The sequence below is a fragment of the Protopterus annectens genome, chromosome 3.part0 (assembly GCF_019279795.1).
Source record: "Protopterus annectens isolate FY-2018-M chromosome 3.part0, PAN1.0, whole genome shotgun sequence".
NCBI classification, from domain to species: Eukaryota; Metazoa; Chordata; order Ceratodontiformes; family Protopteridae; genus Protopterus; species Protopterus annectens.
Window position 1 is genome coordinate 15634406 of NC_056731.1, and position 12256 is coordinate 15646661.

Sequence of the window (12256 nt, forward strand, 5' to 3'; positions counted from 1 at the left end):
GAGCTACGCACTCGAGAGACTTGAACCTCAGCACTGAAATAAATAGGACATGCTGGAGGAACAGATTCATAACCCAGAGGCTCCCTTCACTCTGGAATAAAATCCCAGTCCAGTTTAGGCAGAGTCCTTCATTGACTCTCTTCAAGAGGAATCTTGATGAGTGGATGGGAGATCGTAGATTTACTCCGGGTATCACTTCTGTGTCACTGTTAGACAGAGGCACAGTATACTAACCTCGAAAAAGGGCATAGCAAAATTCATTTAAAATGGGTGGCGAAAGCAAAACACACTCTGGCTAGGCTTGTAAATTCCCTAGGGCAGATAGTCTAGTATGAACCTATGAACCTATGAACTACGTATTGACTGATCAGAAAGAACCAATAGGGAGCAAGTGCTTAAAAGGAGTATAAGAGGATGTAGTGCTTAAGTTTATTAGTGTTTATCTATGAGATTACATATACGAGAAGTGCAGGGCTTTATTATGAAAACAGAGTGCATATTTTGAGATTTACAGCAGTTCTAAGGGAAAAAGTGAATAGCAGACTTTGTGGAGCCAGGAATAATTTAAACCTGTTTAAGCGGCGCTGCCCAACGCTGCTCTGTGCGCAAGACCGTGCAAAAAGAGAGTTGCAGGGTTAGAGAGAGAGAGATCAAGGAGTTTGGAATTGACCCAAAATGGCCAATAAAACTACAGCTTCTAGGCAGTAACCACTCCTATAGGGACAGGCAGGCTGCTCAGTGTTAACCACTGCCACTGCTGAACACAGACTTCCCTTTAGCCCAAGCAAGCACTGGCCTCCAAGAAACTTACAAACAGTTCAGAACAGCAAATCTGTAACTGAACTTTCTTAAATTTCAAAAAGTGGGAAAAAAGCAGGATTTTTTTTTTGTTTTTGTTTAAAGGTAGAGAGATATACAAGTAGCAAAATAGTCAGAACAGTGCAATAAATGACCCCACACTTGAGTGCTAGGCCATAGTCAGGTAAAATGCAATTTTAAGAAAAAAACAATTGTAAATTAAGTGGAACACAGGAAATGCAGTAAACAGGCTCTAGATGTGTTCTAAATATTGTTTCTAATACAGATATAAACTTTAGCAAGCTGGAAAATGCCGAAAGGTAGGTGGCAAAGCAGTAATTTTAAACAAAAAATCAGAAGAAAATAGTTAAATCTCAAAACTGGCTCCTTTCTTCTCTCAGTGTTTTCTCCCCTTGGTAGGTGCTTCAGCAACAACTATCAAGCCTGGAAAGATGCCAAAACCATGAGGCAGCAGGGATTTAAGAGAGAGAGATCAAGGAGTTTGTAATTGATCCAAAATGGCCAACAAAACTACAGCTTCTAGGCAGTAACCACTCCTACAGGGACAGGGAGGCTGCTCAGTGTTAACCACTGCCATTGGTGAACACAGAGACTTCCCTTTAGCCCAAGCAAGCGCTGGCCTCCAAGAAACTTACAAACAGTTCAGAACAGCAAATCTGTAACTGAACTTTCTTAAATTTCAGAAAGTGGGAAAAAAGCAATTTTTTTTGTTTAAAGGTAGCAGAGATACACAAGTAGCAAAATAGTCAGAACAGTGCAATAAATGACCCCACACATGAGTGCTTTGCCAGAGTCAGGTAAAATGCCATTTTAAGAAAAAAAAAAGATTTTAAATTAAGTGCAGCACAGGAAATGCCGTAAATACACTCTAGATGTGTTCTAAATACTGTTTCTAATAAAGATATCAACTTTAGCAAGCCAGAAAATGCTGAAAAGTAGGCGGCAAAAGCAGTAATTTTAAACAAAAAATAAGAAGAAAATACTTCAAACCTCAAAAGTGGCTTCTTTCTTCTCTCAGCATTTTCTCCCCTTAGTAGGTGCTGAACAACAACTATCAAGCCTGGAAAGATGCCAAAACCACGAGGCAGCAGGGTTATAAAAGAGAGAGATCAAGGAGTTTGGAATTGACCCAAAATGGCCAATAAGACTACAGCTTTTAGGCAGTAACCACTCCTACAGGGACAGGCAGGCTGCTCAGTGTTAACCACTGCCACTGGTGAACACAGAGACTTCCCTTTAGCCCAAGCAAGCACTGGCCTCCAAGAAACTTACAAACAGTTCAGAACAGCAAATCTGTAACTGAACTTTCTTAAATTTCTGAAAGAGGGAAAAAAGCAAGATTTTTTTGTTTGTTTGTTTTTGTTTAAAGGTAGCAGAGCTACACAAGTAGCAAAATAGTCAGAACAGTGCAATACATGACCCCCCACTTGAGTGCTAGGCCAGAGTCAGGTAAAATGCAATTTTAAGAAAAAGAATGATTTTAAATTAAGTTCAACACAGGAAATGCAGTAAAGAGGCTCTAGATGTGTTCTAAATACTGTTTCTAATACAGATATCAACGTTAGCAAGCCGGAAAATGCCAAAAAGTACGAGGCAAAGCACTAATTTTAAACAAAAAATCAGAAGAAAATATTTAAATTCTCAAAAGTGGCTCCTTTCTTCTCTCAGCGTTTTCTCCCCTTGGTAGATGCTTTAGCAACAACTATCATGCCTGGAAAGATGCCAAAACCACGAGGCAGCAGAGTATTAAAAGAGAGAGATCAAGGAGTTTGGAAATGACCCAAAATGGCCAATAAAACTACAGCTTCTAGGCAGTAACCACTCCAACAGGGACAGGCAGGCTGCTCAGTGTTAACCGCTGCCACTGGTGAACACAGAGACTTCCCTTTAGCCCAAGCAAGCACTGGCCTCCAAGAAACTTACAAAAAGTTCAGAACAGCAAATCTGTAACTGAACTTCCTTAAATTTCAGAAAGTGGGAAAAAGCAAGATTTTTTTTGTTTTTGTTTAAAGGTAGCAGAGATACACAAGTAGCAAAATAGTCAGAACAGTGCAATAAATGACCCCCCACTTGAGTCCTAGGCTAGAGTCAGGTAAAATGCAATTTTAAGGAAAAAAACGGTTTTATATTAAGTGCAACACAGGAAATGCAGTAAACAGGCTCTAGATGTGTTCTAAATACTGTTTCTAATACAGATAATAACTTTAGCAAGCCAGAAAATGCCAAAAGTAGGCAGCAAAGCAGTAATTTTAAACAAAAATTCAGAAGAAAACACTTAAAATCTCAAAAGTGGCTCCTTTCTTCTCTCAGCATTTTCTCACCTTGGTAGGTGCTTCAGCAACAACTATCAAGCCTGGAAAGACGACAAAACCACGAGCAGCAGGGTTTTAAGAGAGAGAGAGAGAGATCAAGGAGTTTAAAATTGACTCACAATGGCCAATAAAACTACAGCTTCTAGGCAGTAACCACTCCTACAGGGACAGGCAGGCTGCTCAGTGTTAACCACTGCCACTGGTGAACAGAAAGACTTCCCTTTAGCCCATGCAAGCACTGGCCTCCAAGAAACTTACAAACAGTTCAGAACAGCAAATCTGTAACTGAACTTTTTTAAATTTCAGAAAGTGGGAAAAAAGCATTTTTTTTTTGTTTAAAGGTAGCAGAGATACACAAGTAGCAAAATAGTCAGAACAGTGCAATAAATGACCCCACACTTGAGTGCTAGGCCAGAGTAAGGTAAAATGCAATTTTAAGAAAAAAAAATATTTTAAATTAAGTGCAACACAGGAAATGCAGTAAACAGGCTCTAGACATGATCTAAATACTGTTTCTAATACATATATCAACTGCAGCAAGCTGGAAAATGCAGAAAAGTAGGCGGCAAAGCAGTAATTTTAAATAAAAAAATCAGGAGAAAATACTTAAAATCTCAAAAGTGAATCCTTTCTTTTCTCAGTGTTTTCTCCTCTTGGTAGGTGCTTCAGCAACAACTATCAAGCCTGGAAAGATGCCCAAACCATGAGGCAGCAGGGTTTTAAAAGAGAGAGATCAAGGAGTTTGGAATTGACAAAAAATGGCCAATAAAACTAGATCTTCTAGGCAGTAATCACTCCTACAGGGACAGGCAGGCTGCTCAGTGTTAACCACTGCCACTGGTGAACACAGACATCCCTTTAGCCCAAGCAAGCACTGGCCTCCAGGAAACTTACAAACAGTTCAGAACAGCAAATCTGTAACTGAACTTTCTTAAATTTCAGAAAGTGGGAAAAAAGCAAGATTTTTTTTTGTTTTTGTTTTAAGGTAGCAGAGATGCACAAGTAGCAAAATAGTCAGATCAGTGCAATAAATGACCCCACACTTGAGTGCTTTGCCAGAGTCAGGTAAAATGCAATGTTAAGAAAAAAAATGATTTTAAATTAAGTGCAACACAGGAAATGCAGTAAAAAGATATCAACTTTAGCAAGCCAGAAAATGCAGAAAAGTAGGTGGAAAGGCAGTAATTTAAAAAATAAAGTCACAGGAAAATACTTAAAATCCTCAAAAGTGGCTCTTTTCTTCTCTCAGCATTTCCTCCCCTTGGTAGGTGCTTCAGCAACAACTATCAAGCCTGGAAAGATGCCAAAACCACGAGGCAGCAGGGTTTTAAGAAAGTGCGATCAAGGAGTTTGGAATTGACCCAAAATGGCCAATAAAACTACAGCTTCTAGGCAGTAACCACTCCTACATGGACAAGTAGGCTGCTCAGTGTTAACCACTGCCACTGGTGAACACAGAGACTTCCTTTTAGTCCAAGCAAGCACTGACCTCCAAGAAACTTACAAACAGTTCAGAACAGCAAACCTGTAACTGAACTTTCTTAAATTTCTGAAAGTGGGAAAAAAGCAAGATTTTTGTTAAGGTAGCAGAGATACACAAGTAGCAAAATAGTCAGAACAGTGCAATAAATGACCTCAAACTTGAGTGCTAGGCCAGAGTAAGGTAAAATGCAATTTTAAGAAAAAAAACTATTTTAAATTAAGTGCAACACAGGAAATGCAGTAAACAGGCTCTAGATGTGTTTTAAATACTGTATCTAATACAGATATCAACTTTAGCAAGCCAGAAAATGCCGAAAAGTAGGCGGCAAATCTGTAATTTTAAACAAAAAATCAGAAGAAAATACTTAAAATCTCAAAAGTGGCTCCTTTCTTCTCTCAGCATTTTCTCCCCTTGGTAGGTGCTTCAGCAAGAACTATCAAGCCTGGAAAGATGCCAAAACCATGAGGCAGCAGGGTTTTAAGAGAGAGAGATCAAGGAGTTTGGAATTGACCCAAAATGGCAAATAAAACTACAGCTTCTAAGCAGTAACCACTCCTATAGGGACAGGCAGGCTGCTCAGTGTTAACCACTGCCACTGGTGAACACAGAGACTTCCATTTAGCCCAAGCAAGCACTGGCCTCCAAGAAACTTACAAACAGTTCAGAACAGCAAATCTGCAACTGAACTTTCTTAAATTTCAGAAAGTGGGAAAAAAGCAAGATTTTTTTTGTTTCAAGCTGGCAGAGATACACAAGTAGCAAAATAGTCAGAACAGTGCAATAAATGACCCCACACTTGAGTGCTAGGCCAGAGTCAGGTAAAATGCAATTTTAAGAAAAAAAAAAATTGTAAATTAAGTGCAACACAGGAAATGCAGTAAACAGGCTCTAGATGTGTTCTAAATACTGTTTCTAATACAGATATCAACTTTAGCAAGCCGGAAAATGCCAAAAAGTAGGCGGCAAAGCAGTAATTTTAAACAAAAAATCAGAAGAAAATACTTAAATCTCAAAAGTGGCTCCTTTCTTCTCTCAGCATTTTCTCCCCTTGGTAGGTGCTTCAGCAACAACTATCAAGCCTGGAAAGACACCAAAACCATGAGGCAGCAGGGTTTTAAGTTAGAGAGATCAAGGAGTTTGGAATTGACCCAAAATGGCCAATAAAACTACAGCTTCTAGGCATTAACCACTCCTACAGGGACAGTTAGGCTGCTCAGTGTTAACCACTGGTTAACAGAGAGACTTCCCTTTAGCCCAAGCAAGCACTGGCCTCCAAGAAACTTACAAACAGTTCAGAACAGCAAATCTGTAACTGGACTTTCTTAAATTTCAGAAAGTGAGAAAAAAGCAAGATTTTTTTTGTTTTTTTTTTAAAGGTAGCAGAGATACACAAGTAGCAAAATAGTCAGAACAGTGCAAAAAATAACCCCAGTCATGAGTGCTAGGCCAGAGTAAGGTAAAATGCAATTTTAAGGAAAAAAACAGTTTTAAATTAAGTGCAACGCAGGAAATACAGTAAACAGGCTCTAGATGTGTCCTAAATACTGTTTCTAATACAGATAACAACTTTAGCAAGCCATACAATGCCGAAAGTAGGCAGCAAAGCAGTAATTTTAAACACAAATTCAGAAGAAAACACTTAAAATCTCAAAAGTGGCTCCTTTCTTCTCTCAGCATTTTCTCACCTTGGTAGGTACTTCAGCAACAACTATCAAGCCTGGAAAGATGCCAAAACCACGAGGCAGCAGGGTTTTAAGAGAGAGAGATCAAGGAGTTTGGAATTGACAAAAAATGGCCAATAAAACTAAATCTTCTAGGCAGTAATCACTCCTACAGGGACAGGCAGGCTGCTCAGTGTTAACCACTGCCACTGGTGAACACAGACATCCCTTTAGCCCAAGCAAGCACTGGCCTCCAAGAAACTTACAAACAGTTCAGAACAGCAAATCTGTAACTGAACTTTCTTAAATTTCAGAAAGTGGGAAAAAGCAAGATTTTTTTTTTGCTTTTGTTTAAAGGTAGCAGAGATACACAGGTAGCAAAATAGTCAGAACAGAGGAATAAATGACCCCCCACTTGAGTGCTAGGCCAGAGTCAGGTAAAATGCAATTTTAAGAAAAAAAACGATTTTAAATTAAGTTCAACACAGGAAATGCAGTAAAGAGGCACTAGATGTGTTCTAAATACTGTTTCTAATACAGATATCAATTTAGCAAGCCGGAAAATGCCAAAAAGTATGCGGCAAAGCAGTAATTTTAAACAAAAAATCAGAAGAAAATACTTAAATTCTCAAAAGTGGCTCCTTTCTTCTTTCAGCGTTTTCTCCCCTTGGTAGATGCTTTAGCAACAGCTATCATGCCTGGAAAGATGCCAAAACCACGAGGCAGCAGGGTATTAAAAGAGAGAGATCAAGGAGTTTGGAAATGACCCAAAATGGCCAATAAAACTACAGCTTCTAGGCAGTAACCACTCCTACAGGGACAGGCAGGCTGCTCAGTGTTAACCACTGCCACTGGTGAACACAGAGACTTCCCTTTAGCCCAAGCAAGCACTGGCCTCCAAGAAACTTACAAACAGTTCAGAACAGCAAATCTGTAACTGAACTTTCTTAAATTTCAGAAAGTGGGAAACAGCAAGATTTTTGTGTTTTTGTTTAAAGGTAGCAGAGATACACAAGTAGCAAAATAGTCAGAGCAGTGCAATAAATGACCCCCCACTTGAGTCCTAGGCCAGAGTCAGGTAAAATGCAATTTTAAGGAAAAAAATGGTTTTAAATTAAGTGCAACACAGGAAATGCAGTAAACAGACTCTATATGTGTTCTAAATACTGTTTCTAATACAGATAACAACTTTAGCAAGCCAGAAACTGCCGAAAGTAGGCAGCAAAGCAGTAATTTTAAACAAAAATTCAGAAGAAAAGACATAAAATCTCAAAAGTGGCTCCTTTCTTCTCTCAGCATTTTCTCACCTTGGTAGGTGCTTCAGCAACAACTGTCAAGCCTGGAAAGATGCCAAAACCACGAGCAGTAGGGTTTTAAGAGAGAGAGGGAGATCAAGGAGTTTGGAATTGACTCACAATGGCCAATAAAACTACAGCTTCTAGGCAGTAACCACTCCTACAGGGACAGGCAGGCTGCTCAGTGTTAAGCACTGCCACTGGTGAACAGAAAGCCTTTCCTTTAGCCCAAGCAAGCACTGCCTCCAAGATACTTAGAAACAGTTCAGAACAGCAAATCTGTAACTGAACTTTCTTAAATTTCAGAAAGTGGGAAAAAGCAAGATTTTTTTGTTTTTGTTTAAAGGTAGCAGAGATACACAAGTAGCACAATAGTCAGAACAGTGCAATAAATGACCCCACACTTGAGTGCTAGGCCAGAGTAAGGTAAAATGCAATTTTAAGAAAAAAAAAATATTTTAAATTAAGTGCAACACACGAAATGCAGTAAACAGGCTCTAGACGTGATCTAAATACTGTTTCTAATACATATATCAACTGCAGCATGCTGGAAAATGCCGAAAAGTAGGCGGCAAAGCAGTAATTTTAAATAAAAAAATTAGAAGAAAATACTTAAAATCTCAAAAGTGAATCCTTTCTTCTCTCAGTGTTTTCCCCTCTTGGTAGGTGCTTCAGCAACAAATACCAAGCCTGGAAAGATGCCCAAACCACGAGGCAGCAGGGTTTTAAAAGAGAGAGATCAAGGAGTTTGGAATTGACAAAAAATGGCCAATAAAAATAGATCTTCTAGGCAGTAATCACTCCTACAGGGACAGGCAGGCTGCTCAGTGTTAACCACTGCCACTGGTGAACACAGACATCCCTTTAGCCCAAGCAAGCACTGGCCTCCAAGAAACTTACAAACAGTTCAGAACAACAAATCTGTAACTGAACTTTCTTACATTTCAGAAAGTGGGAAAAAAAGCAAAATTTTTTTTGTTTTTGTTTTAAGGTAGCAGAGATGAACAAGTAGCAAAATAGTCAGATCAGTGCAATAAATGACCCCACACTTGAGTGCTTTGTCAGAGTCAGGTAAAATGCAATTTTAAGAAAAAAAAATAATTTTAAATTAAGTGCAACACAGGAAATGCAGTAAAAAGGCTCTAGATGTGTTTTAAATACTGTTTCTTATACAGATATCAACTTTAGCAAGCTGGAAAATGCAGAAAAGTAGGTGGAAAGGCAGTAATTTAAAAAATAAAGTCACAAGAAAATACTTAAAATCCTCAAAAGTGGCTCCTTTCTTCTCTCAGCATTTTCTCCCCTTGGTAGGTGCTTCAGCAACAACTATCAAGCCTGGAAAGATGCCAAAACCACGAGGCAGCAGGGTTTTAAGAGAGCGCGATCAAGGAGTTTGGAATTGACCCAAAATGGCCAATAAAACTACAGCTTCTAGGCAGTAACCACTCCTACATGGACAGGTAGGCTGCTCAGTGTTAACCACTGCCACTGGTGAACACAGAGACTTCCCTTTAGTCCAAGCAAGCACTGGCCTCCAAGAAACTTACAAACAGTTCAGAACAGCAAATCTGTAACTGAACTTTCTTAAATTTCTGAAAGTGGGAAAAAAGCAAGATTTTTGTTAAGGTAGCAGAGATACACAAGTAGCAAAATAGTCAGAACAGTGCAATAAATGACCTCAAACTTGAGTGCTAGGCCAGAGAAAGGTAAAATGCAATTTTAAGGAAAAAAACTATATTAAATTAAGTGCAGCACAGGAAATGCAGTAAACAGGCTCTAGATGTGTTTTAAATACTGTATCTAATACAGATATCAACTTTAGCAAGCCAGAAATTGCCGAAAAGTAAGCAGCAAATCTGTAATTTTAAACAAAAAATCAGAAGAAAATACTTAAAATCTCAAAAGTGGCTCCTTTCTTCTCTCATCGTTTTCTCCCCTTGGTAGGTGCTTCAGCAAGAACTATCAAGCCTGGAAAGATGTCAAAACCACGAGGCAGCAGGGTTTTAAGTTAGAGAGATCAAGTAGTTTGGAATTGACCCAAAATAGCCAATAAAACTACAGCTTCTAGGCATTAACCACTCCTACAGGGACAGGCAGGCTGCTCAGTGTTAACCACTGGCGAACAGAGAGCCTTCCCTTTAGCCCAAACAAGCACTGGCCTCCAAGAAACTTACAAACAGTTCAGAACAGCAAATCTGTAACTGAACTTTCTTAAATTTCAGAAAGTGGGAAAAAAAGCAAGATTTTTTTTTTTTTTTTAAAGTTAGCAGAGATACACAAGTAGCAAAATGGTCAGAACAGTGGAAAATATAACCCCAGACTTGAGTGCTAGGCCAGAGTAAGGTAAAATGCAATTTTAAGGAAAAAAACAGTTTTAAATTAAGTGCAAAACAGGAAATGCAGTAAACAGGCTTTAGATGTGTCCTAAATACATTTTCTAATACAGATAACAACTTTAGAAAGCCAGAAAATGCCGAAAGTAGGCAGCAAAGCAGTAATTTTAAACAAAAATTCAGAAGAAAACACTTAAAATCTCAAAAGTGGCTCCTTTCTTCTCTCAGCGTTTTCTCACCTTGGTAGGTGCTTCAGCAACAACTATCAAGCCAAGAAAGAGGCCAAAACCACGAGGCAGCAGGGTTTTAAGAGAGAGAGATCAAGGAGTTTGGAATTGACCCACAATGGCCAATAAAACTACAGCTTTTAGGCAGTAACCACTCCTACAGGCACAGGCAGGCTGCTCAGGTTTAACCACTGCCACTGGTGAACACAGAGACTTCACTTTAGCCCAAGCAAGCACTGGCCTTCAAGAAACTTACAAACAGTTCAGAACAGTAAATCTGTAACTGAACTTTCTTAAATTTCAGAAAGTGGGAAAAAGCAAGATTTTTTTTTTTGCTTTTCTTTAAAGGTAGCAGAGATACACAAGTAGCAAAATAGTCAGAACAGTGCAATAAATGACCCCCCACTTGAGTGCTAGACCAGAGTCAGGTAAAATGCAATTTTAAGAAAAAAAAATGATTTTAAATTAAGTTCAACACAGGAAATGCAGTAAAGAGGCTCTAGATGTGTTCTAAATACTGTTTTTAATACAGATATCAACTTTAGCAAGCCGGAAAATGCCAAACAGTGGGTGGCAAAGCAGTAATTTTAAACAAAAAATCAGAAGAAAATACTTAAAATCTCAAAAGTGGCTCCTTTTTTCTCTCAGTGTTTTCTCCCCTTGGTAGCTGCTTTAGCAACAGCTATCATGCCTGGAAAGATGCTAAAACCAAGAGGCAGCAGGGTTTTAAAAGAAAGAGATCAAGGAGTTTGGAATTGACCCAAAATGGCCAATAAAACTACAGCTTCTAGGCAGTAACCACTCCTACAGGGACAGGCAGGTTGCTCAATGTTAACCACTGCCACTGGTGAACAGAAAGACTTCCCTTTAGCCCACGCAAGCACTGGCCTCTAAGAAACTTACAAACAGTTCAGAACAGCAAATCTGTAACTGAACTTTCTTAAATTTCAGAAAGTGGGAAAAAAAGCAAGATTTTTTTTTGGTTTTGTTCAAAGGTAGCAGAGATACACAAGTAGCAAAATAGTTAGAACAGTGCAATAAATGACCCCACATTTGAGTGCTAGGCCAGGTTAAGGTAAAATGCAATTTTAAGAAAAAAAAATATTTTAAATTAAGTGCAACACAGGAAATGCAGTAAACAGGCTCTAGATGTGCTCTAAATACTGTTTCTAATACAGATATCAACTGCAGCAAGCTGGAAAATGCCGAAAAGTAGGCAGCAAAGCACTAATTTTAAATAAAAAAATCAGAAGAAAATACTTAAAATCTCAAAAGTGAATCCTTTCTTCTCTCAGTGTTTTCTCCTCTTGGTAGGTGCTTCAGCAACAACTATCAAGCCTGGAAAGACACCCAAACCACGAGGCAGCAGGGTTTTAAAAGAGAGAGATCAAGGAGTTTGGAATTGACAAAAAATGGCCAATAAAACTAGATCTTCTAGGCAGTAACCACTCCTACAGGGAAAGGCAGGCTGCTCAGTGTTAACCACTGCCACTGGTGAACACAGACATCCCTTTAGCCCAAGTAAGCACTGGCCTCCAAGAAACTTACAAACAGTTCAGAACAGCAAATTTATAACTGAATGTTCTTAAATTTCAGAAAGTGGGAAAAAAAGCAAGATTTTTTTTTGGTTTTGTTTTAAGGTAGCAGAGATGCACAAGTAGCAAAATAGTCAGAACAGTGCAATAAATGACCCCACACTTGAGTGCTTTGCCAGAGTCAGGTAAAATGCAATTTTAAGAAAAAAAATGATTTTAAATTAAGTGCAACACAGGAAATGCAGTAAAAAGGCTCTAGATGTGTTTTAAATACTGTTTCTTATACAGATATCAACTTTAGCAAGCCAGAAAATGCAGAAAAGTAGGTGGAAATGCAGTAATTTAAAAAATAAAGTCACAAGAAAATACTTAAAATCCTCAAAAGTGGCTCCTTTCTTTTCTCAGTGTTTTCTCCCCTTGGTAGGTGTTTCAGCAACAACTATCAAGCCTGGAAAGATGCCAAAACCACGAGGCAACAGGGTTTTAAGAGAGCATGATCAAGGAGTTTGGAATTGACCCAAAAGGAAAAAATCCCTTTTAAAACCCCCCAAGGGCCCTCTCAGTTTCCCTGAGGGTGAACACAAGTTTCCC